Source organism: Octodon degus, unplaced genomic scaffold (assembly GCF_000260255.1).
Source record: "Octodon degus isolate 3935 unplaced genomic scaffold, OctDeg1.0 scaffold00148, whole genome shotgun sequence".
NCBI lineage: Eukaryota > Metazoa > Chordata > Mammalia > Rodentia > Octodontidae > Octodon > Octodon degus.
Genome location: NW_004524724.1, coordinates 3,218,872 through 3,244,592, shown reverse-complemented (window position 1 = coordinate 3,244,592; position 25,721 = coordinate 3,218,872).

The following is a 25,721-nucleotide window of genomic DNA, read 5'->3' as shown; positions in this document are numbered from 1 at the left end:
GTGAAGGAGAAGGAGAGGGAGGCAGGGAGGGAGGGGGAGGGGGAGAAGGTAAAGGAGAGGGAAGAGAGAGGGAGAGGAGGAGGGAGAGGGAGAGGGAGAGGGAGACTGTAGGAATCTCCAGCTTTGCTCCTTAGTTCCTAGGAAGTACATTGCTTGGGGTTGCTACCAAGGGTGAGCCACATTTCATGGTCAGCAACGGTCAAAGTTTACCACCTGAAGAAATCTGAAGAAGAGAAATCCTGGCAAGCTAATGAACATATTTAAGAGGTAGAAATGTGGTAGCTAAATTTAGCAGTGCAGCCACAGAGACGCCCCTCCGAGAAGCCCTCCAGTAATGGGGCGTCTTCAGAGGTGAAGGGAGGGAGGAAGGGGTCTTGGGCTCTGTGGCGGCAGGACGGGCCATGGCCCTGTAGCACAATGTCAGGGACCGAACTCCACTGGGGAGCTCCCTTTCCAAGATATGTGAAACAAAGGGCTTCCTGCTCTCCGATAGCAGCAAACAAGCCGAAGAAACAGATCAACTAATCCAAGAGTGCGCCGCATAGACACAAGCCGAGGAGCGCGGGGAAGCCCTTCCGATGCTGCTCAGATTCCGAGGCTCCTGAAACGAGGTTCATCTCTGGGACGGACCAGGAAGAGCAGTGCTCACTGGAGGAGAGAGCTTAGACGCGCAAACGCTAGAAAGAAGCACCCTTCCGCTCTGCCTGAAGAAGATTCAGAGAGTTACACTGCAAGGCCTAGATCTCCCGAGCGGAAGCCGTCATCTTCTTCCGCGTGCCCCCTCGGGGTCCTGGGCTGGGAGACGGACCCACCCTGCAGGAAGCGCGTGTCCTGCTTTCAAGGAGGGAAAGTGGTGGGATTTCCGGCTCTTGATGCAATGCTGGGAACTGACGGCAAGGCCGAGGGACAACAATCACCAAACGCCACGGGGACAGGCAGCGCCCGAGACAAAGCAGTGTGGCGTTGCCCGGCACAGACACCGACTCTGGCGCTATCGTAACGGAGGGAGCCCTGGGTGACAGGGAGGGCAGCACCTAACGGGACGGCTCCACGTCAGAAAGCGTCCACAGGACGGCTGAGATTCAGAGGACACTAGAGAGGCTCATGCGCGTAGCTTCCACAGGTTTCTGCAGCGGCGCCTCGCCCCTCAGTCTGGGAAATCTGCTCGTCACGTGATCCTGACTGTGCGCAGCACTTCCGCTTCGCCACCGTGAGCGCCTGCATCCCCCAGCATCACAGATGCACAGGCACGCGTGGCAGTGGCGGCCGGGCAGCGCGTCGGGAGGGCTGGGTGGGCTGCGGGCTGCTGAGGCCCAGCTTTACCCCTGGGTGTGGTCTTAGCTCCCTCCCACCCCAGCCTGCACCTGACCCCAGCAGGAGCTGCCCAGACTCTGTGTCCAGCAGGGGACACTCAGGAATGCAGAATGTGAGTCCTGGGGCCCGCTGGGTGGCGAGGGCAGGGGCTCCAGGGCGGGGCTGTGACTGGCTGGGACAGCGGGCCCTTGGGGCCACCCTGGCCGAAGGTGCTTTTTCCTCACTCTGCCTCCCTCTGCTTCAGCACTGCCCTCCCGCCCGGAGGGCTCCCCAGACAGCCTTTCCTGAGCCAAGGCCTGGTCCCTAACCTGCTAGGAGTGTTGGCTGGGGAGGCCACAGCTGCCTCTTCCTCTAGACACTTGTGTTTGGCTGGAGGAAACTCCTGGAAACAGAGATAGATGCTGGGGATGGAGGCCTTGCTTTGAGGGGTGGCCCAGGGCCATGCCTGGCTGGGCCTCCGTGGCCTCCATGTGGGACCAGTGGCAGGGCATGGGCCATGCTTCAGGCTGGCCAGGTTCCAGCGAGGGCCCCTTCTTCCCCTACTGTCCTTCCCCTCCCCTCCTCCTGAGATGCCTCCCTCAAAATGTATGCACACAAGAACCGCTGCCCCAGCCTCTGCCCCTGGCACCCTTCTCTGTGGGTCACTTTCCTCTCTTCCTCCTTCCCACTTGGGCCACGGCAGATGACTTCCACCCATGGTGACTACGCTGTCTAGTCCTTTCCGCAGTTCAGAAGCAAAGTCCGAGTGTTCATATCAGCACTGAGTTCAGTGGGATCTCTCTGGATTTGCTTCCAGAACCACCTGAGAGGCTGGTCAGAATGCAGTCTTGAGCCCATGTCAGAACTGCTGCACCTCTGGAGAGAGACGCAGGAATCTGGGCTTCCCAGGTGCTTCTGGGAACGTGTGCATTGCGGAGCCTCTGGGACAGAGTGTGGCACCCTGCTGCTGCCCACGCTGCGGCTGGCCCCTCGCAGTGTGTGTAGGCCAGTGTTAAACATCTAAGAAAACCAGCACTTCCCCACTTCTGAGAACTCCTTCCCCATCCTTTTTAAAAAATTAATTTTATTGAGAAACAAATAGCAATGAGACAGTTTCAAAACTGATTAATAGGACAGTTTCAATAATTAATACATTGCATATTGTTGTCTTCATAGTGGTTATTTATAGTACAAGATGCAGACATGATATCCTGTCCAAACCCTATTAGTACAAATCTTTCTTCTCATTGAATTAAGAGAAAGTAACTGTATATCTATCCTATCTATTCTGTATGTACAGATACAAAATGGTCCTTCATTTGTAATCCCCCCCCTTTTTTTGTTTAGTTTTGTCAGAGATGGGTATTCCATTTAAATCCACTTGCATGCCTACAGGGCCTGTTCAAGGTCACTGTCGCTTGACTGTAGGGCAAGGCTCATCCCTGGGCCTGGTGTGGAGCAACCTGCCCCAACGAGGCACAGCCAAGGAATGCACCTGAAGCTCGGCAGTGGGGTTCTCACTGGGAAGAAAACAGGAGGGAAACAGGATTCCTGTGTCCTGGCAGGAGGCACCTGCCTGGGAAGCTCCTGCCCCCGCCACCGTAGGTCAGCCTCAGGAGGAGGGCGCTTGGTATTCCTGTAACCTGGGGGTGAAGGTCAGCCTGGCAGGCGGCTGCCTGTATCTGGCGAAGGCTCCTGCAGGGTGCCATGATGTTGGGGCATGCTTCCCGCTGGCCCTCACCCAAGGATCTCCAAAGGAAGGTGGAAGCACACGTGATCCGCCTAGTGGAAGCGCATTCTGTCTCTACACATGGTCCTCAGCCCCTCTGTCAGGCTGTGTGAGGGCATCGTGCCGGCGCACAGTGAGGCAAGTTACTTCATGTCCCAGTGAGGATCTCCATGGAAGGGGGTGGCGCTGCCCTGGGTTTGCCATTCCACTATCAGCATCACACCCAGGGAAGGAAAGTGGGCCAGGTGAGCCTAGGCACCTGCTGGCAGTGTGTGGGGCACAAAGCCAATGTCCCAGGGAGATGGTGGCCGGGAGAGTTCAAACGAGTGCCCTCTTTGGGGGGGGGTGTGGAGAGAGAGTGCTAGTCTGCACTCTGCCGCCGCCCAGGCACACAGCAGAGGACGTGGGGCTGTCAGCCGCAGTGCTGAGCAGAGCAGGCCCAGCCTCCCCTTCAGCGCCCTTATTCCAGCTCGCTGTACCGCTCTTTCTTGCCTGGGCAGCTGCCCGAGCTGGGCATACAATCCCACCATCTGTCCCCTCCCTCCGGGCAGTAGCCAGCCTTTCACCTGCGTTCTCACTAGAAGAGAAGTGTGGCAGCTCTGGGACCTTCTGGGCCCCCTGGGGAGACCTACAGAGAAACACAGTAGAAGAAAAAGACAGAAAGAGATTGGGGAAAATGGGCTTTGTCTTCCTTTGAGTAATGCTTCTTCCATTCCTTAGTCTCTCTTAAAAGGAAAAGAAGAAGAAATGGAAGTCACAGCTGCAGCGAGACCACTGGTTAGAACGGTCACTGCAGCTCTGGGGACTGCTGTTTTTCCCCGTTGGGAAAATGTCTAAGGCCAGGTATGCAAACAGAATTCGAGAGATGATCAAGAAGCTACCTAAAAGTCCAGGTAGCAGATTATACTGATGGTGTGTAGCAGCGCTGGAGGAAAAAAAGGGGCACACACATGTGAAAGTGTGTGTGCAAGCATGGCAGTGTCTCCTCTGTGTGCACAAATTTGTGTGTCTCTGTGAATACCCTCATGTATATGTGAGCTACTGCTTTGTGTGTGTGCCCATACCTGTAGCCATAAGCTTGTGCGTGCCCTTGTGTGGATATGTGAGTGTGGGTGTGTAGATATGCTAACTAAAATCAAACACAGGCTCACTTACTGAACAGGTAAGAATGACTGGTCATCTAGGAGCCAGGATTCCTCCGCCCCATCTCTCATGGAAAGGGCGTAGTGCTTCCAGTGAGACAGGCATCGCTTCTCGGGTTTGTCTTGGTGCTGTGGTCACCGGGAGTGCCAGCTTGGTGCCCGTCACTCACAGCTCTGAATTTTCTTTCCAGTCAGTCTCCTTCCCGCCCAATCCGCTAGCCAAGGAGCAGGGATTATTTTCTCTCCCTGCACAGTCCATGCTTCTGTGATTTTGCTTATTTTCTACTCCTTGCTTAGAATACTTCTCATATTAGTGTAATGCCAGCAACTTTAACAAATAAATCTCAAAGGTCAGTAAAGCACCAGAATAAAAGTTTCTACTGATTTTCTCAGGCAGCGACTGTTCCGGCATCCTGGCCAGTAGGAAGACAGAGAGGGGGCAGCCACCTTGTGTCTTTCCAGTGCACCACGAGGGCCTGGCCCCCTTCTGACCAGACGCCATCTGGGCACCAGCGGGACAGACTCCTGGGGCCCAGGGAATGACTTCCTGCTGGGAAGCCAAGTCGAAGCTTCGCAGTGGAAGTGGGAATGCCAAAGGATCTCCTATCTGAGACATCCTGTGATCCCAGTGGATGTGGAGGGCCTTGCCCTTTCTAGCCCTGGGCTCCTTGTCTGATCCACCTGCATCGAGCGCCAGCCTCATCGCTGCTACAGATGTGCTCTTGTGCCATGGGCCAGAGCACAGAGGTGGCGGGTGACCCTGGGAACCGCGCTGGAACAGGGAGACTCGATGCTCCCTGGCCCCACAGTGTGGCTCTGAGTTTGTGAATATGTAATTTAAAATCTCAGAGCTCTGTGCTATCAATGCAGGTATACAACAGATAAAATGTTAATACACAGCTCCTAGGATTGTTGGAAAAGTTAAATAAAATCAGGCTTTTAAAATACCAGAGGGCCCGTGAGATCGGAGTCGCGAGGCCAGGCCAGCAGCTAGCGCGGCCTCCCAGGGAAGGCCTAGGCTTGCTGGCAGCAGCAAGACCTTCATGGATGTCCACGGCCAGCACAGCACCCTGCAGCGACTCCTGAGAAGGGTGGAGGGGGACGGAAAAGATTCAGCAAGGCTGCTCTGGCCCTCGTCGTAGAAGTGTGTAAACAAGATCAAAACAGATTCATTTTTTGTCCCACAGCCGTGCTGAGCGGCTCACAGCCACCTTTCCAGGTGGCCTCCTCTCACTTAGCTAGGAAGTTGGAAAGGACAAGGAAAGGGCCGTGCCTGTGCCCCAGCGTGAGACTGCTGGCCGCAGGATCCTGAGCGTAGGGAGTGGAGTGCTGGAGCCCTGCCTGGGGCCCCGCCTTTGTCCTCCAGGCAAAGGCGGAGGGGTTCTCCCCTCTCTGGGGCTATGTTTTTCCTCCAGGACAAGATTGTTACCAGCATCAAAACCTCTTGTTAAGGGAAGAAGTTAAATCAGGGTTAGATTTCTTCTGTTCAGATAAAACCCTTGAACTTTTTCCACAGTATGTTTGTTTTTAAATTTAATTGATTTTGTTCTTATGCAAACTTACTTTTATTTTCAGAAATGATAGCCCAAGGTGAAGACCCAAGTGATATTTCTGAGTGCCTTCAGCTGCGCTGTTGTGGCTACCTGGGTGTCCCAACTGATTTGAAACATCTTCCTTTTGTGTCAGTTCGAGTTTGGGGAGGAGCCAGGGTCACAGGCTCCAAGTCTGGCGTTTAAGGTAGGTGAATACACAGTCTTGTGTTTCATTACAAGCCTGCCCTTCCTGGTGGCTGGTAAGCATTTGCTGTATTTTTATCATGCTCTGTAGAGATACTCAGGAAAGAGGGCTTCAGAGCTGCGTCAGGACGTGGCAGGAGAGATGGGATGAGGCGGCTCCCGGCAGAGGGAGGACTTCGAGGGGGAGGTAACAGCGCTGTGAAGACTACTGCAACAAGCTTCCACAGTTTAAGCAACTGCAGTGTGGGTGGTCACATCTCATCTGCTCTAATGCGTGCCCACAGGATATTCTCTGTGGAAAAGAGCTACCTCCCTTTGTTGACACTGTAGTTTATTTATTGCAATCATGGTGCAGCCTATTTAAATGCTAGGGCTACTGCGACCTAAAGAGTGTTGGTGATGTCAGCTCCTCACCCTGGACGTGCTAAGAGGGGACACTGCATACCACTTTGCTTGTCAGTGTCACGAGGGGCCACGCGTGAAGCTGGGCACATAGTGGCCATTGTGTTTATTCTCTCAGCTAAGAAAATCCATGAACTGATAAGGAGCCAAGTGGCTGCATCACCTGGAGGTGGGAGTGGTCACTGGTCCCTGAAAGGCACAGTCATGCAGGTACATATGTCACACCTGGTGGGCCGACAGGAAGGCATGCACCCCTCTGCCCATCTGACTAAGGGCCCAAGACTTTTCCTGCCTGCACCGCCGCTGGCACAAACAGGACCGCTGCAGACACGCAGCCATCTCTGCAGCTAGCCTCAGGTTCTTTCCTGTGACCCGAATGCTTTCTCACGAGGACCCTGATTCTTTGTCCACTGGGGCTGGGTCTGTGTGACGTCTCCCTCCACATCTGCCTCTCTCACACAGTCTGCATCATTTGTTTGTCATCAATGCAGACTCTCACAGGCACTTAGGATTGTGGGAATGTGTGGGGGACCACCTGAGCAGCTCTCCTTAAAAGAAGAGTCCTACCTTCTAAGTTTTTACCTAAGCCTTTGTTTTCTTGATAGCCCATCTTAGCCATCGTCTTACTAGCAGGTGATACACACTTCTGTGGGACAGAAGTAGTTAAGACAAGACCCCTTTCTTTCATAAGGTCTCTGCCCCATAGATTGACTGGAATAGGTGCAATAAATGGCATTATAATACCTTTCTGTCCATCAGGGCCAATATATAAAAGAGGCAGCACGCTCTGTGAGACAGATTGTGGAGATCCTAAACCTATCAGAGCTGTGGAGGGAGGTCTAGTTGGCCAAGTAGATGGCCAGCATTGGCTATTGATAATGGTGACATCAGCTCCTGTAGCCATCAGTCCAGGAAAAGATTTCCCATTTAATCTAACAGTGCAAGTAGGTTTATGACTAGAAATATTTTGACAAAAGTAAATTTCCCTGTTTAAAGGCTTGTCTGTATTACGTTCACAAAAGGAGTAGAGTGCAGGAGATGACTGAACTGTGGGCAAGAGCAAAATCTGAGGGATCAGATCACCAGGCTCAGTTATCCAAGTATCAGTGGAACATACAGAAACTGGTATTTCTTTATTACAATCACCATTTAATGCAGTTGGAATTATATTAAGGCCTTTAGGAATTAAGCTCAATTTTCCAATAATCCTATGGTTCCTTCTGGTGGTAGCTCATAGATTGCAGTAGGGATTAAAACTGGTACCTCCCCCCCAATAAGTGGATGCAAGAAGCTGCTGGTAAATCTAATCCTGGATTCCGTGTGGTTCTTCATATGAGGGACCTAAGGTCTTGCCTTGTACCCATCCTGGTAGTGGGGTGATTGTCTGTCTGGTTTGGACTAGATATAACTGGTTTAGTGACTTCTGGGATAGCAGGGCATTGCTTGGGGCTGTCCCCTGTATTTGTGCCTGGCCCTGGGGAAGGGCCTATTCCCTGTTTCCCTGCAGGAGGGTGCCATCTTTGTGCAATCTAGACTTACAATCTTTTCCCCAGTGGAAACCCTTCATGCAGTGTGGACATGGAGTATTTGGTAGATCAGGGTGTAGCTGGATGTCAATTGTAGGAGTCCCTTCCAGGTCCTCGTCTCAGTCCAACAAGCCAATATTTGTAATCCCAGAGTTATGTTATTGGAATCCCATCAAGTTAATTCTAATCTACCACTTAAAGTGCAACCCATGGCAAAAATAAAAACACTAAATTATATTTTCAATCACTGGGGAGTCAAGGGGCTCTAAGTTCAACCACAAAGATGGCTTCCCTGAACAAAGAGAGCAACCCAGGGCCTCACCCGGTTTATAGTCAGTGTGGGAGTGGCTTAAAGAAGATTGACTGAGAATTGCGGGAAATAGGTGACCATTGTGAGCTGAGCTAGGTGGGTGGCCTACACTTACCCCTGCCATATGCAGAGAGAGTAATCTGCATTATAGTATTATGTCATGAGATAGCATCTAATGTTTGGGGGGTCTGGTGCTTCAGCTTTGATGCAGTCTTTCAAGCCCCAGGAAGTCACAGCCTCTATCTCGAGGCTCGATCCCAGCTGGTGGTGCAGAGCATTGGCTCTTCCATCCTGTCTCGACCCGGCTCGCATTGAAGAGCAGCAGGTTTACCAGGGAAACACGCACACCACCTGCAAAGACTATCACCAGCGCCTCAGCTAGACCAATACGCATTGCTTAAGGCCAACTGAAGGATAAACAGAAGTCCTGGCCAGCTCTGCACATGACAATATGAGGAAATAGGGTCAGGCTCAGTCACAGTGGAGGCAGTCGCTCTTCTTTCAGGGAGAGCTGCTCAGGTGGGCCTCCACAGGGATGGCAATGGTTTGTGAAGCCCCAAGAGTCACAGGTTTATTAAAATCAAAGCCCTGCTGCATTCATACAGCCTGAGGACCCCTTCCTAAGCAACGTTTTCCAGGGATCTGTGGGGTACAGAGTGCTACATGGGCCCTTTTCCTCTGCCTTTCCTATGGACCTCTGTGGTTATTAATCAATTAATGCAGGACCACAGAGTTAAAAATCTCAAGAGCACTGTCCCGACAGCCAAGGCAGAGCTGCCATCAGCTCTGCCCTTACGCATGCCCTGCCACCGTTCTGCCGAGAGCCAAAGGACTCCTCCTCCCTGTTTGCTGCATGCGGAACTCTCACCCAGAGGAGGTGAATGCCTGCAAGTGTGTGTTCTTTCTTTCTTTCTTTCTTTCTTTCTTTCTTTCTTTCTTTCTTTCTTTCTTCTTTCTTTTTCTTTTTTCTTTCTTTCTTCTTTCTTTCTTTCTTTCTTTCTTTCTTTCTTTCTTTCTTTTTTCCTTCTCTTTCTTTCTTCTTTCCTTTCTTTCTTTCTTGCTTTCTTTCTTTCTTCTTTCTTTCTTTCTCCTTCCTTCCTTCCTTCCTTCCTTCCTTCCTTCCTTCCTTCCTTTCTCAGTTGGTCTCCCTTTTCAGCAAGCGTTCACTGAACCAGGCCTCGCATGAACTGATAGGACGCGAGGCTAATCAGCCCCCATAGGCCCTGATCTCTTTCCTTCGTGCTTCCATGGGATATGAAGGGAGGGCCCCAAAACTTTCAATGTAGATTGTGCAGTTCCCCCAAACCACTGCAGCAGAGGAAGACACTAAGGAGGACATAGCCTGGATTTGCTTTGCCTCTCCATGGAGAGGCCCAGGGGCCCAGGATCAAGAAACTGTGGCAGGTTGTTTGGATTGCTAAATAGTTTGTAACTGCTCATGTGTTGGAAATGTGTGTGTGTGTGTGTGTGTGTGTGTGTGTGTACTGTATTGAAGTGATGTGCTTTTGAAAACTACGCATATAACTTAAATTCTGATGTAGTGCACAGCGTTAGCAGGAAACATGCTTGAATCTCTGGGTGGGCACAGCAGTAATCAGCACACATTTACTACTGACAGCGTGCATGTGTCTGTTGCTTTGCCTGCATTAACTTACTTAACCTTTCAAACAACCACAGTATAGTATCTGCTGTTATCTGCAGTTTGTGGATGAGATCTCAGGAACAGGGAGGTTAAGCCATTTCCCCAATAAACTCTGGCTCCAGAATTTATCTTAATCATTGCATCACTGGACTGATGACTAAGTTGAATTGTCAGTCACTGAGAGAGAAATTCATGGGAAAGTGCTACATACATGTTACCTCAGCTTGCCGCTGAGCGAGAAGGAGGTGGTGGGCGTCCGTCCCCTGCAGCATTTCCCAGGGCAGTAAATGAGACGCATCGCACCCCACTTGTGACATGCAGGTCACGGAAGGGCTGCATCTGCATTCACGGTCCTGCAAGTGTATTCCCTCAGCGGCCGTGGCCAGCCTTAGGTGTGCAGTTCTGCTCCATAGTGTTCACGCAGCCACCCAAGGTGAAGATCTCCCTGCCACTCCGTGAGACATGACACAAGCACCTCGCTGTCCGCCTGCTTGCTGTGAGCCAAGAGTATGACCAGGCACGTTGGCATCCAACTCCATCCTGGCTCTTGGTCAGCTGAGGCAAGACAGCGAGAAGGGGTCAGTCAAGGGAAGGAGGAGGGATGGACCCGGCCTGGGAGCAGTGTCGGCAGCAGCGAGGGCACGGAGGTTGAGGGAAGCACGATGCCTGAGGTCGCACACCTAGAATACAGATGCTGACTCTGTGTGGCCTGGAAGCGTCTCCGTGGCCATCTGTACATGTGCTCTCACCTTTGTCCCTAGGTACCAGGCCATTTGGTGGCCAACTGCAGGCGAATTTCCAGATCAGAATGACTTGAGGGCAGCCACACTACAGCCTCTGTCTCTGGTCATAGAGAAAGTGGTGGCCAACCAGTCAGCTCCATTTTTGGTGTCTGTCTCTCTAAACATCGACCCCTCTCCAAACCCTCAGTCCCACCCACCAAGGCAGTGATGAGTAAGGGGTGTCAGCAGTGTCACTGAGCTGACTGAATAATGGAAGGCAACCAACTCAGAGACACACTGAATCTCTCTGCAGCTAGGATAGTGGGGCTGTGGGGCTTTGCCGTGAGGATACTGTCAGCAGGAGGTCCTGTGGGAAGCTCTCCCAGACCTCCCGCTTTGCTGTAGACTTCATTTACACTTTCTCCGCAAGCCCCTGGACACACACACACACACACACACACACACACACACACACACACAATGGCAACAGTGAGGAAGATGCCGTGAAAGGTCGAGAAGAGCCCAGGTGTGCCCCGTCTTACACCTGCAAGTTGGGGCTGGAGGCCACGTTCATGTCCCCTGAAGGTCAGAACAGGCTTGACTGGGGCTGGCTCAGGGGCGTGAAAGGAACTCAAGCCCAAAGGAAAGCGCACTCCCTTTATGCTCCCCCTCTATCCCAGCCCAAGACTGAAGAGTTAGTTTCAGGGGAGGACACAGGGCAGAGGTTCTGGAGTGCCTATCAGTGGGCAAGTAGAGGTAGGATGAGTGCATGGAATTGGGGAGTTATGTGAAAGTCTCACACTGGGAAAGAAAGCCCAGGTTTTTTCTGTGTCCTACAGTACCCAGTCAGGAGATAGGATTTTTCTGTGAGGAAACGGGCGCATCGGAGAGGAAAGGTCATGGGAGCACATCTGAGATATCCTCACACACTGGCAGCCTGGCTAATACCCCGCTCTCTCTGGCTTCCTGCAGCTCCACCCATATACACAACCACAGGCCAGCAAGCATTTCCATACTTCACTAAAATTGGAATGGGTGGCAAGATTACTACCTGGTATTTCAGATAAAACTCTGACATAAAAACTGGAACCCAAACCAACAAGCAAAAAGAAAGCCAGGGAATAGGGAGACCACACCATGAACTGAAGAACTTTCAGAGAAATTATACTTATTATCCCAAGAGATACGAAGGAAACACTTTATCCACAAATGCAGGCAGCATGCTATGGGTATCATTTAGACAACAAAGAAGAGCTCTTGACAATTTTAAAAAAGTGAAAGCAGATGTTAAAAGTTTAATATAAGAGCTGAGTGATCCAGAAGAAAGAACAGAAGGTAGAAAATCCAAAAGCACAACAAAAAAGGACAAGAAAGTAGATTTTTCTTGGAGCTCTAGTATTTAAAGGAAAAGCAGAGAGGAGGCAGGAGGGAGGGAAAAAGAACAAAATATGTAAAGAAAATGGTGGAGAAGAAACTACTAACAATATATTAAAATGCAATTTCTAAGAGCCAAAGGATAATAATCTGTAGATCTAAAATCTTACTGAATAAAAATACCCACTCTGTGAAAGGTCCCAGAAAAACACAAACCGTCTAGCGTTAGGCAGGAAGTTAGACGTTAGCAGGCCTGGAGACTGGAGGCTGAAGACGGGAGAGTTTTTCGTTTTCCTTCACCTTCTTAGTTATCAGCTACAGGCAGAACCCACACGAGCTGCGATTTCAGCCCTTAGCTTGAGAGGACGCAACATCCCCAGTGCAGGTTGGGAGGATGGGTCAGGAGAGCTCCGGCTCTCAACCAAAGCTAAACACAAGCATCTACTTGGGAAATGCACAGGAAGCTGGGAGGCCAACACAGCCCATTTTCCTTGGAAAAGAATGGTGACCTGTGAGGAAGATGAGATGCTCTCCTGGAAGTGCAACCAAAGCCGCATCTGGCTCTGGTGTGGCCACCATCTTGGCGCTTGCCCGCCTCAGGCCTGGAGCCCGGAGCCCAGCCCCTCTCCCCTCCCCCCATTTGTCCCCTCCCCTCCCCCTCTGCACTCTTCCCCTGTCCCTTCCCTCTCTCCCTCCCCCTCTTCCTTCCTTCCTGTCTCTGTCCTTATCCCTGTCCCCTTCTGCCTCTCTTACCTTTTGCAATAAACTGTTTTTATTACATATGGTAGACCCCTGTGTTGTCTGCATGCCTATCGTGCCCAGCACCATGCCCAGCACCATGCCCAGATCCATTTGCCAGCTCAGTGTACCCTACAGGCATGGTGGCATGTGGGACAGAGGATCGAACCCCAAGCAGGCACTTAGTCGCTGAGCTATCTCACCGGCCCCCAGCCACTTCTCAGTTTAGAAACCTGTGCTCTCCAAAGCTGTCAATCAGTCAGAGCCAAGACTCAACAAGACTGAGTCCTGCAAGCAAAGTCGCAACAACTTAGCTCTTGGCCTCCACTCCCTGGGGAGCTGTTGGATGGTGCAGTTTACTGAGGGGACAGAGAAGAGCTTGGATGAAGTAGACGTGATCCAAGCCACACAAGGACAGGTGATCTCTGCTGCCCGCTCTTCTTCGTCCTGGAGCAGTCACCCACCCTGGACCAGGCAAAGGAAGGCTTGAGGTCACCGCCTGACACACCCTGAGCATGAGTCTGCAGCCGGCACTGCTGGAGACCAAAGGAGGCGCCCCCCAGGCACAAGCAAGAGCGCGCACCATGTCCTCTAAGGGAAGCAAGTAGAAAGCAGAGTCTGCACCCTGTGTCTTAGATGGGAGCTCTGGTTTCCACGGCAAGCGGACCCAGCACTAACAGAGGAGCTGAAAAGGCTGCTGAATGATTCTTAGTGAATGTGACAGTGCTGTGTTTCCAAAATGTCACCGCTGTAACAGCCTTCCAGAGACAGCAAAGAGGCAGCGGTAACCATTCTTCGTCAGCTGCTGGAGTTGCCTGGTGCTCAGCTCGGCTCTGCCTGCAGGAGGGGCTGTCCTCAGCTGGGGGCACCTGGTGCCTTTGTCTTAAAGGACCCAGATGTGCACCCACCCTTGGCGCTGGGTGAGGAAGCCCGTTAGCGTGGGTGTGGTGTGCTTAACCCCAGACACAGCAAGTCGCGGACTTCAGGTAGAGGGGCCTCGGAAGAAGCAGCGCCGGAGGCTGCATTCCCGCCCCCTCCTCCCTGTACGGCAGAGCTCAGCTTTTGGTCTTCCATCTCCAGTGGATGCTGGGCTTCCCGAACACCAGACGTGAATGTCCCCCAGGGCCCTCAGGGCTCCCACGGCCTCCTGGGGTCACCTCGCTCTACCTGTGCTGTACTCTGTGCAGCCCAAGATCAGCCTCTTTCGGTTTCCTTCCCACGCAGCCTTTCCCTACCCGAGAGGCCCGGTGCTGACTAAGCCGGGAAGAATGTGCCTTCCCTCGGGGCGCGCCCCTAAGTGAGTGGCAAACTGCTTGTTGACATAACCTCATAGTAAGACGGCAAAGATAGAGTGCGCCTTAGAAACGCGGGAAATTGTAACCGTTGCTAAAAACTGTAAGATTAGTTTTGGTGAAGGATAGAAGTGCACGCGGAAGCTGGGAGCCCCCTCGCACTAGGAGCGCGGTGCCCGGCCGGCGGCGCGTCCCTGGGCTGCGCTCCAGGCGCTGAAATGCTGTCCTGCGGCGAGGCACCGGCCTCGCGCACCGGCTCTGCGTCGTCCCAGCGGCTGCCGCCACTCAGCGCTGTTTTCTGCGGCCTGAAACAATGGAAGAAAGCCTGTACACGGGGCAGACGCACTGATTGAAATATCATCTTGGGGAAGGCTGCTCAGAAGACACTAATTGATATTGTTTGAAGAAATGTGCACGTCTGTCTCGAAAACCGTTGCAGGGCCGACGCGTTTGCCTCCTCGCTGTGCTTCACTTGGCACGGTGCTCGCTTCCCCCTTAGAAAACCTCCCATTTTGATTTATGAATGTTTTCAAATTTTTAAGATTCCCCAAGCCGTTGTTTCACCTGTAAGTAGAGAGATAGCCTGTTTGGCTAACTGCCCTGCCTGACTGTGTGCCAGGCTTTGAATAATGCCGTGTTCAATACTCGAAATTTGTGTTCCAAATTCTGAATTTCCAATGAGCAGCATGGAACTCCACTGATAAGTGGCTGATTTTCCTTGCAAGGATTGTCTTATTTTAAACTTCAAATTTAGTTGCCTTACTTTTATGCGCGGCGATTTGGGATGCACGTGAGGACAGGGCTGAGGACTGTTCGTGCTCCTCTAAATTCCGGAGGCCCCGGGGGCGGGCGGCCGAGGGGCGGATTATCCGGGAGCGAGCTCCGGGCTGGCGCTGGCCGCCTGAGCACTGTGCAAGCCCGGGGTGCTGCGGCAGGGGCCGGGATTCACCCACAGGACTTCTGCCCATTTACAAAAATGGAAACATAGTGGTGAACTTAGAAATGGAGCCGAGAAAACAGTCGTGGATTACAGGAGCCCCCAGAGATTTCCTCGCAGGGAAGTGGGCTGAGCTGAAATTCTAAATAGTGATTTGAACTTAAAAGCATGGTTACCCTGTTTTTGTCTTCCTCTGCACTTTCTCCAGGCCACTGTGCAGCTACCAGGAGAGGTAGGCCACGGCCTTTCCAGCAAGCTGTCCAGAGGAAGAAGGGCAGTGCCCGTGGCCCCTCCCAGAGAATGTCTGCAGCGCTCCACACCAGCCCTGTGAACTTGGGGACCATTGTTCTTTCTTTCCTTTTTCGTCTCCAGGATGTGTGTCAGCCAGGGCTGTCCCTCGCCAGACCTGGCTTTGCAGAGATTGTTCGGCTTGTGTAGATAACCCTGGTCGCCTGCCCCGAGCGTGTAGGTGTCTCACACCATTGCCTACCCCGACCCCGGGTAACTAGACCCAACGCACTCCCCCATGTCTCCGTAGAACTGTAAACTATCAACAAGCAAGCTGTAGACTGTTCTCAATGGTTGTTTCAAATATAGTCAACATCGTTAGCCACTGATTTCACATATTATTTCTTTTGGCTAAAACATCTAGAGATGGATTTTTAAAACAGATTTAGGTACCACAGCTAAAAGAAAGGTGATCATGTCAATTTCTTGGTTGGAAGAGGGAGATTCAAGTTTTTGTTTCTGTTGTTACTGCTGCTGGTGCTGTTGGTTGTTAGCTTTGGTTTGTGGCTAGAACAGAGAAGGAAGCCATAAGATTCTGTTGGTGGTATGGTGGTATTATAGCAGTAGGTGATGTTTAGACATCATCCAAAGGTAAAACAAAACTGGTGACAGCTTCCAGTAGCTACTGGACTAGGAGAAAAATACAGCAGCAGCCAAGCTAGTGGTCAAATGAATGCCTGCTGGGGTTGGGTGGACGTGTGTCAGTGCTGACATGCACACTGGTCCAGCAACCACCCAAGTACCCCTCTAGTTGTGGTTGTACTTAACATCACCCCTTCTCGTGAGGACAAAGAAAAAGATAAAGGCAAGTAAGTGGGACAAGAGACCAGCTCCCCTTCTGCTTTGACCCAGGAGGAGAACATGGAGGGGGCAGTCATGAACTGGCTCTGTGGGGGCCGGAGCAGCCACATGTTTACTGTGCCCTGCCGCAGAGGGCCACACACTTACGACATATGAGAATTAGTTCTCACCCTTAAAGCATAACTTGCATTTGCTCTTTGCTCTCTTCCACCCCCAGAATGGCTCATCGTAGGCAAGTTCTTAGAGGGTGGAGGAAGAAGAGTAATACCTGTGGCAGTCGGAGTCCTTGACTGGGGCGACATGACGGAGGCCAGGGGTGGCAGCAGCCTTAGCTGCAGGCTGGGTGGAGAAATGGAACTGGCCAGGGTCGGATCTCTAAAGGCCCATCTGAACAGGGCAGGCTGAGAGCCAGTGGTGAGCATGCAGCTCTGTGCAGACCAGGACATCGAGGCCACTGCGCATGAAAGAAACTGCTCCCCAGGTACCTGTCCCCCACAGCGCTCAGCGTGTTTATCCTGACACAGAACAGAGGGGAGAGTGCTCCCCAGGGACAAGGGGCTGGCGGCTTGGCATGTAAATCCCCGCATTCCAATCTTTAGTTCCTCTGTGTTGGGGAGGAGAGGTCTACAAAGCACCCAGCTCAGGGCCTGGCTGAGACTGACACTCATCTTGCCCTGCACAGAAGTTTCATTTAGAACTGACCCTGTGCCAGCCCCACACTAGGCACTGGGCACAGCAAGACACATCCCCAGGCTCATGGGGGTGACCCCAGTGAAGAACATTCACCCAGCTGGCTTTCAGTGCCACGTGGGGGCCAACCTGCCGGACAACAGCGACTTCATATCTGAGGGAATTGCAGGGTGCTTGCTGGAATCCTAGGGGTCCTCCTCCCCCATGATGTCCAGCTGTAGGAGGAAGGGCACGCAGTGCACTTTTCTGTTTCACTAAGCCAGTGAGAGACATCCAATACTTGCAAGCAGAAGGCTCTTTACTAAACCACTGAGGTGGGAGGGGTGGAGAACAGAAGTACATCATATGTAAGGGTGGGAAGTGCACAAACCAGGGAGGCTCAGGACGTGTAAGTCTGTCTCTGTAGCGTAAAGATCAGAAGAAGAAATGTCTTAGCGAAAAGAAGCCCGGTGCTTTGCACGTAGTCGCTGCACGGGAACAGTAGCTGAGCTGAATCAGTTAGGCTATGACACTGGAGACCCGGTGGTATGACACAGAAGATAATGGTAAGGGTGACCAGGTGACAGAGGGCCACAATAACCTGCCTTGAGGTCTCCACAGCACCCCACGCACATAAAGCAGGGTTCAGTGGAAAGTTCCGTGCTATTCTAGAACTAAATTTTAAAGTGCTGAGGGTTTATGAGAACAGCTAAGTACTAGAGAAAACATTTGAGAATAAGAGGGAGCCGTCCTCGTGACTGCCGCCTGCCACCGGGCCAGGTGAACTGGAACTCTTCACTCTGTTTCTAAAGTGTCCTGCTGAAGGTGACAGTCCCTGAGAAGGTGACAGCTTCGAAAGCTGATGGCTCTGGCTGCCAGGTCCTCGCCAGTGTTCTTGCTCATGCCAAGCACACCTGCCACTGAGCCACTTGTGGCCCAGGTCCCATCATTTTCTTCCCAGTTTGTTCTAGCTATGTGCATCATAGAAGATTATGCAGCCTCAAGAAGTGATTGAAGGAGGACTCGTTAGTAAGTGAATTTCAAATTAAATCTTTCCAAAAGACTAGAAATATGGGTCACTAAAAAGAAATCATAAATAAAATTAATGAATTGATTTCACAGTCTGACCGAGAAAGCCTGGAAAAAACTGAAATTCTGATGGCGTTTGCACTCGGGTTACTTCTAGGCTCTCATTCTGCCTTACGGTTATAACCTGTGATGTAGAGGGCTGGCCTACGCAAGCAAGTAAGGCCGCAGTGCAAACAGGCTTCACACTACACCAGAGGAGTGTGGAAACTGGATGTGCAGGTAGCTGAAGTGTCCCCTAAACACACACACACACACACACACACACACACACACACACACCACCTACTACTGCGGGCAACTTACACGGAGCAGTTGCAACTCCTGTGCTTGAGGGAGAAGCAGTGAGCGGCTGAGGCTGTGGTACTGGACAGTTTGTGTCCAGCAACTGGTGAGAGGACAGAGGGATCCCAGTCCCATTTCTGGTCAGTCTTGGCTGTCCAGAGCAGTGCCCTTCGCACTAGAAGTAACAGAGCAGCCCAGCTCAGCACACCATGCAGTAAAACGGCACCCAGATATTTTCAAATTCAAGCCTCCCAGCTTTGATTATTTCACTTGAAGATTTCAAGGAGAGTTATTGTTGGGCTCAAATGCTGGTGAAGAAGGAAGAAATTATGGAGGACTTGCTCTAGGTTTCCAAGAAGGAAGAATTGGAGTTCTAAGTCTCCAGGAAAGACTGGATTCGGTGTGTTTGGTTCAGTTTCCAGGGACAGAGTAGGGTGGAGAATGCCGCTTCTGAGCATTTAGCAACTAAATCAGCAGCCTGGAGCAGCATGCCGGGACGGCCTTGGTCCCTCTTGCTGCTGCTTTCTGCTGTGCTCCTGAAATCATAGGCAGTGACAGGGAAGGCACTCCAGTCACAGGTTTTAGGCTTTCCCTTGGGACGTTCTGCTGGGTGTGGAGAGGCAACACGGTCACTCAGCTCAAAGGAGCTGACACTGATGCTGGGGCTGTCGCACGCCTTGATTACATGGACAGTGAATGCCAGACCAAAGCGAGGCCTGCAGTGACGCAGTTGGGTTTTGCTTTCTCTTGTCTTCACTAACTTCTTTGCCAAAGAGGGCAAATCTAATTTTCAGGTGCAAAGGATCTGAACGAAGGATTAACAGGACAAATGGTGATAGACTCAGGATCTAAAAGAACATGACCAAGTCATATAATAGGGAAATCTCATAAGGTGGACGGTGGACAGTACTGAATTCAGCTGAGCATAATTCATGGGGTCTGAGGAATTGAATTGGAAACTAATTTATTCTGTTTGGTTCATCAGGATGTTGTGGAGCCCATGTGGAGACGTCGTTCAGGGGTCTTGCTGGTGCTGTGCCGCGGCCGTATCTACCCGGGGAAGCTGAGGCTGGGAATCATCGGCCCTTAGGTTCAGCATCTGCGGGAGATTGGGAGCATGAGACGCCTCTGTTCTCACTCTGGTCTGCTCCAGGAGCATCCTTCACAGAATGGAGAACAGCTACTAGGACATTTGGGCAGCATGAGGCCTCTCAGAGGCCTGGAGAGACTTTCCACTCATACTTCTGAGAGCTCTGCCTGCTTGGTAAGGATAACTGAGGGCAGTGACTCCAGCTGGCACACGGGTACCCATGGCTGGAGCAGTGCAGTCTTGGTCAAAAGGCCAGGGAGGGAAACCAGGCTCCTCCTGCACTGATTCATTTGTGAAAGCAGCAGAGAGGAGTTGGGGACTGACCAAAGACACAAAGAAAATCAATTAAAAGCATGAGGAGTGTAGTTCTTTTTTTTTTTTTTTTGAGACTCTGCCTGTGCTTGGGCTTTCTGGTGTTGCTCAGAACACCCATGCATCTGCGTTTTGGCAACCCCACTGCAGGCTCCCTTTGGGAATTTGCTCTTACCCCACTGTGCGTTCTCAGTGGGCTACAAAGCAGGCCATCCTGCCTCTCCCCATTGGCAGCGGCACAAGCTCCAAGTGAACCATGGGTCTCTGTCTGCACTTCGAGCTGCACACAAAGTGGGGAGCAAGGATAACTTCAGACCCAGCCAGACACTTCCACTTCATTTTGGCTCTGCTAGAGGTCTGTTGAGGCTCTTCCTTTCCTGAGCTGAGTTCGCCTGCTTTTCCATCAATGATTCGACCTTCTAAGACAGTTATTTTAGCCAAATGCTATTGCTTAATATATTAGGAACAAAAAGAGATCTCAAGATCCTATCTGGGGCCAGGGAGACAGCTCAATGGCTTTAGTGCCTGCCTGGCAAGTGCAAGGTCCAGAGTTTGATCCCTGGTACCAATAAGTAAGTAAGTAAGTAAATAAATGAATAAATAATCCTTTCTGAAGAAAATTCTATGGAGGCACAGGGAGCCTTTCTATGGAGGAAGATTCTATGGAGGCACAGGGAGCCTTTCTATGGAGGAAGATTCCAAGAAGGCACAGGGAATTCAAGTCCCTTTCTTCATGAAATTCTTTCAACAATGGTATGTATCACCATTGATTGTGTCGTGATAGGAATGACTTGTTTCTAGGAAGCAGTTGTATTGTTCTATGGCTTTGGCAACAAAGTCACTCACATGCTGACTAACCTCACTGTCAGTAGGTGTACATTAGTAAGAGAGAGAAGCCCAGAAGGGCTGGTAAAGACCAGGAAGATTCACAGCTGGGTACAGGCTGACCAGAAGTCATCTTGGTTGGTCTCGGGAGGAGTCTGGTGAAGTCACCAGTTCATGTTGAAGTTCCACTGAGACACGAGCCCTACTGTCTTGAGGAATTCAATTCCATCTTGAGGTAAAGCTTTCTGGCCTAAGCCAGATATAGATAACTGGAGACAGTGCTCAGCCTGCTATGGGATAACTGTGACAGATACATTGATATCCGCATTTCTTTTTTAAAAAGACACATGAGAAAAAAATTAAATCCTTACTGCTTGGCCTGACCCACTATTGCCAAGGTTGTTGGATGCCATGATTTCCACAACTATGTCTTGAGTAACTTGTTTGTTTGGTTCTGTGATTATTTTCAGAGAACCTATGAGAATGAGGACAGATCTGGCCATGACGTCACGGAGTTCAGTGACAGACACTAGTCAGAAACTGAAACACGTCTGCAACTAGTATTTGTATGAGGAAGATGCACACAGAATGTTGCGAACACTTCGAGAAGAGGCCCTTCCCCCACCCCCCAGATTCAGCAGGCACGGGAGCCTGAGGGAGAACCCGTAGCAGGAGGAGGCGTGGGCGTCCAGCAGGCAGAGCAGGGACCTGGGTCTCCTCCAGCTGGGTGTGTGGTGCCCTTATTCCATCTTTATCTTTTTTCACCTCCCAGATCCAATTTGGACTCTGATAGGTTGCTTTATTTTTACCTTGGAAAATCTGTCAGAGGCAAAAAGAAGCTTATCTTTGTTATTTTTGAAGGAATGGAATAATTTATCTTATCTTTTCCCAGAAACATTCACTTCCTAGCTTGAATTTAAATCTTTGTTTAATTGATCTGTTTTGTAAATTTGGGTTACTATGACAATAAATTGATTCACTTCAAAAGCTATCAACAGCAGATTGTCTATTCTGCTTTCTTTGTTGGAAATATTGTAATAGGTAAAATGTCAGCAGTAACCAGAAAATTTCAGGGACAGGGAAATACTGTATAGGAGTTTGGCAAGACAGGACGCACATTCTGATTCCCTTAACGTTACAGAATTTATTATCTTGTGAATAATTGAAAGATATTAATCCATTTCATATGAAACTGCAAGACTGCATTGATGAATGATAACTTTTATTTGAAAATCACCTGGTTTTAATGCATCATCTCATATCAACATTTATTGAGCTTCTGCTCTAAGCCGGGAACTATACTATGCCCCAGAAATCAAAAGGTGAAGTACACAAACTCCTTGTTCCATGCCAAAGCTTACAAAGTGGGTTTTTCATCTCATAAACCGAAATATGAAAAAATGCCATGATGCTGACACCATATGTGTATCCTTTCTTTATGAAGCATATCATGAAAAACACAAGGCCACATTTAAGCAAATCATAGTGTCTTCAGTGTATGTCTTCTATTTTCTAAAAGCAGTGGATGTGAGCTGGACATATGACTCCAACCCAAGGCCTGGTGGCAGAAAGGTCAGCCCACCGACAGGCACCATGAAACCCAGACTCTAGGAACATCCCCCAGAGGGCCAGGAATTCTATATTATGGGAAGACAATGTCAGTGAATTACTGCCAGTCAACAGTTCTACGCTCACATTCATCTCCTTCCCACCACTAGGGCAAGCACTGAACCTGCAGCTTATGAGAGCAGAGCTGTGTTTCGGCTCACGTTTCCAATGGGCTCAGTCCATGGCCGCTGGCTGCAAGGTGCACATGATGCGGTGGAAGGCCTGGTGCAGGAACACTGTTCACCCCATGACTACCAGGAGGCAGAGAGTGAGGGGAGCAGCCAGGGACAAGGACACTCCCTTCCAGGCCACCCCAGTGAGCCATCTTTTCTGATCAGACCCCACCTCCTGACTGCATGTTCAGTCATGAACGCATTGGTGGGGGGACCCACTGATGAGTGCACTGCCCTGGTGATGCAGTCACGTCCCAAATGCCCACCTCTGAGCACAGAAGGCTCCGGGAGGCATTTCAGGTCTAAACTAAAACAGTGCCATAAATAAGAGACAGCGTGGTATCGGGGCAGAGGGCCTCCCTCCAATTCTAGCAGTGCCAGGTTTCAGCTGTGCCACATTGGGTAGATCTGTTCTCTTCTGAGCTTGCTTTGCCCAGCTGTACAATGAGGACCACACTAGTGACTCTGCGAGGCAGTTATCATAAAGATTAACTCAGCCAATGCCTATGAAGCTACTGGAAGAGCGCCTCGAGTACAGCACATGCTGCATGGGGGAGGGCACGTCGGGGCGCCCCAGCTCCCCCAGGGTGCTGCGCTTCCTCCCGGGCTGGCTGAGGAGACCCAGCCCTGCACATGCTGCCTTCATGCTTCTTTATGCCCAATTCGTTTCATACTTTTGAATAAGGTTACTCCCTGACCTGTGTCTTTCCACATTTCATGGCTCAGGAAACTTACTAATAAGCCATTGAACAAATAAAAAGAAAGTCCTCCAGAAGAGAAAAATCAATATAGGACATTGATATTCCAGAATTTAGAAAAGAGAGTCTGTGCAAGAAAGTCGATCTGAAGGCAGCAAGGGGATTTTGTCACAAGAGGCACAAGTCCTGGCATGCCTCAGCCTTGAGCTCCTGCACTAGGTCTGGCAGGTCCTAGTTACAGAAGGTGAATCACGAAGGGCGCTTCAAGTTCTCTGAGCTTGGGCATTCTTTTCTATAAAGTGTGCATGAAAATGGAGTTAATTTATGTCAGCTGCATAACAATGGTGTCGGTATGGGGCAGAAATTATAGCTGTTACTCCTATTACCATGCGTGTGTAACTCAGGTGGATTTGTAGATTACATGAAATTAGAAAAAGAAAACATGAGAGGCTGAAGCAAGGGGATCACAAGTCCTGTGTTGCCAGCCCGGGCAATTAAGATATAAAAAGACCTTGGCTCAAAATGAAAAATAAAAAACAGGTTGGGAATGTAGCTTGGTGTGGAGGGCCAGGGTTCAATCCTAAATACAATAAAATAAGAAAGAAAAAAAAGCAAGGAAGGAAGAAAAGAAAAGAAGGAAAGGAAGAAAAAAGAGAAGAAAGGAAAGCAAAAGCAGTTAAGTGTTTTTTTAATCTTTCAGGTTAGAGAACTGACTTGTGACCAAGTGGGCAGGGGCCAAAGTTCAAGCCCCAGTGGCCTATGTGCCTTCTTCCTTTCTGTCCCTTTCCCACATCAAAGATGAGGGATAAATCTGAGTCATTTGCAGGAGAATGGATATACCTTGAGGCCAGGGCGTTCAGTGAAATACATCAGACATACATGCTTGCGTATTGCAAGGTTTCTCTTAGAAGAGAACCCTGAAGTATAAATGGAGAGCAAAATAAAAGATAGATTGGAGGTGATAAAGAAAGCTCCTGTATGGTGGGAAGGAAGCCACAAGGTGGGGCGGATGTGCAGGGTGTGCGTGCTAGCTCCCTCGATGAATGTGACTGTCGCATACTGCAAACATGGGCTAATAAGGGTTAAAGTTGAAAAACGGGGGCAGGGAGATGGCTCCTTGGTCTAAGCACCTGCCTGGCAAGCACAAGGACCCAGGTTTGATCCCACTACCACAAGCCAAGATCCCCCACCAAACCTGCCACTGAAACCAGGTGTGGTGGTGCACGCCTGCAATCCCAGTGCTGGAGGCTGAGACAGGAGGACCACTAGGAGTCCGAGTGCATAACCAGACCCTGTACTAAATTTAAAAAAAAAGTTGACCCAGGGGTTACATGCAGTGTGAGCAGGGAGCTAAATGACACAACTGTAGAGGTCAGGACTAGGAAAGGCATAATAGCAAAAGCACAGAAGTGGGTAATTACGATGAAGGCTTTGCCCGCTCATTGGCTAACCTAAGTTGTTAGATTGCAAAATAGAAGGAGCTTGACGCTGAAGATTGCACAAAGAATCAGGTGAGTCTTCTCATTGAGAAAATACACCTGTCTTCAAATTTAGGTTTCAAAACACCTGAAAAACCTCTGAGGGGCTCAGAGGAAGCAGCCAGCCTTCCCACCCCCGTGGCTGAGTCCTGATGACAGGTCATTCACTTTTCCGTGGAGAGTGTCACAGCACTCCGGCAGCCAGGCAGGCCTCTCTCCCAAGGTGAGCTACTGGGTGACCCACCTTCCTGCAGCGCTTCGGAAAATTATAGTGTTCTGATTTTTGTGGAGAGAAAGTGAAAGTGCAGAGAAGAGCCTTCCACTCGCTAGAGCAGTTTGAGAGCTGTGAGCACGTTCGTTGCTTCTCTGTGTGCACGCGTGTGTGTGCACGGCTATCGGCACACGTGTCTGGTATATTTCAGTGTGATGTTACCACTTTCTGCCCAGTGCTCACACCAACGCAACAAGATAAAAATCGGCAACTTGTAAGATGAGAGCCAAGATGGGCGCTGCCTGCGCAGTGCGCGTCAGGACCTGCGGCGGCCACGGAGGACGAGAAGCCGTGCGCTGGGCTCCCAGAGGGCAGCAGGTTGTCTGTCTGCAGAGCCCGCCCCCAGCCGGACGCACAATGTGCGTTTCACAGTGTGCTCCTCCTGGAAGCTCTCCTGGGCCACCTGCTGACTTAGTTTCCCTCCCTAAGCATCTAACAGCCTGCTCTGCTCTTCTTGTCTCATTGTATCTGCACAGCAAGTTTTTCTTTTCTTAACCAATAATGAGCAGCAGCATTTGGTGTAGTCTAGGACACAGCATGGTGAGCTCGGTACCAGTGGAAGACAGATTAAGAAAGCTTATTCTGGGCTGAGGAGATGGCTCAGTAGAGTAAGTGCTTCCCTGGCAAGCACAGGGGTCTGAGTTCAATCCCCAGTTCTGCACAAAAAAAAAGCTTATTCTACCAACTTGCTATCTTATCTTTCTCCTTTTCCCTGGTTTAGTGTGTGTGTGTGTGTGTGTGTGTCCTCTATTGCAAAGGAAATTATTTGACAAATGACAGAAATACCAGGATATGTGAAGAATCTGTTTACGAGCAGTGATGGCTCACAGAGATCTTACCTTTCTCGCAAGCATCCCTGTGCTTCTTGGCATGAAGAACAGTAAAGCTTCAAATCTTTGTGGGCACTAATGAGGGCTTGTAGTGCTTTAGGAAATTGTAATCCAGAAGCCGCAGAACAGGTCAAGAGGCCAGTTCCTCCTATACAGAGCTGGGCTAGGAAGAAAAACAGCAGCTTTGTGCCTGAGGTCCAAAGAGACACCACCGCCAGGCTTCCTGCTGAATGCACTTCGGGCCCACCAAATGCTTTGAAAAACCCTGCATTTCTGGTAATCCTCAGCTGTGAATTAGCAAACAGAGAAGTGTCCTAAATAGTCTTGAATGTGAGGCTGAAAAGAGAGGAATAAAATGTTATTTGGATTTTCTTCAGAGGATGGGCCATCACAAAACATCCATTTTGACTTTGAATATGTGTCCTGAATTCTTATCTAACCTATTTATATGCAGAGAAATGTGC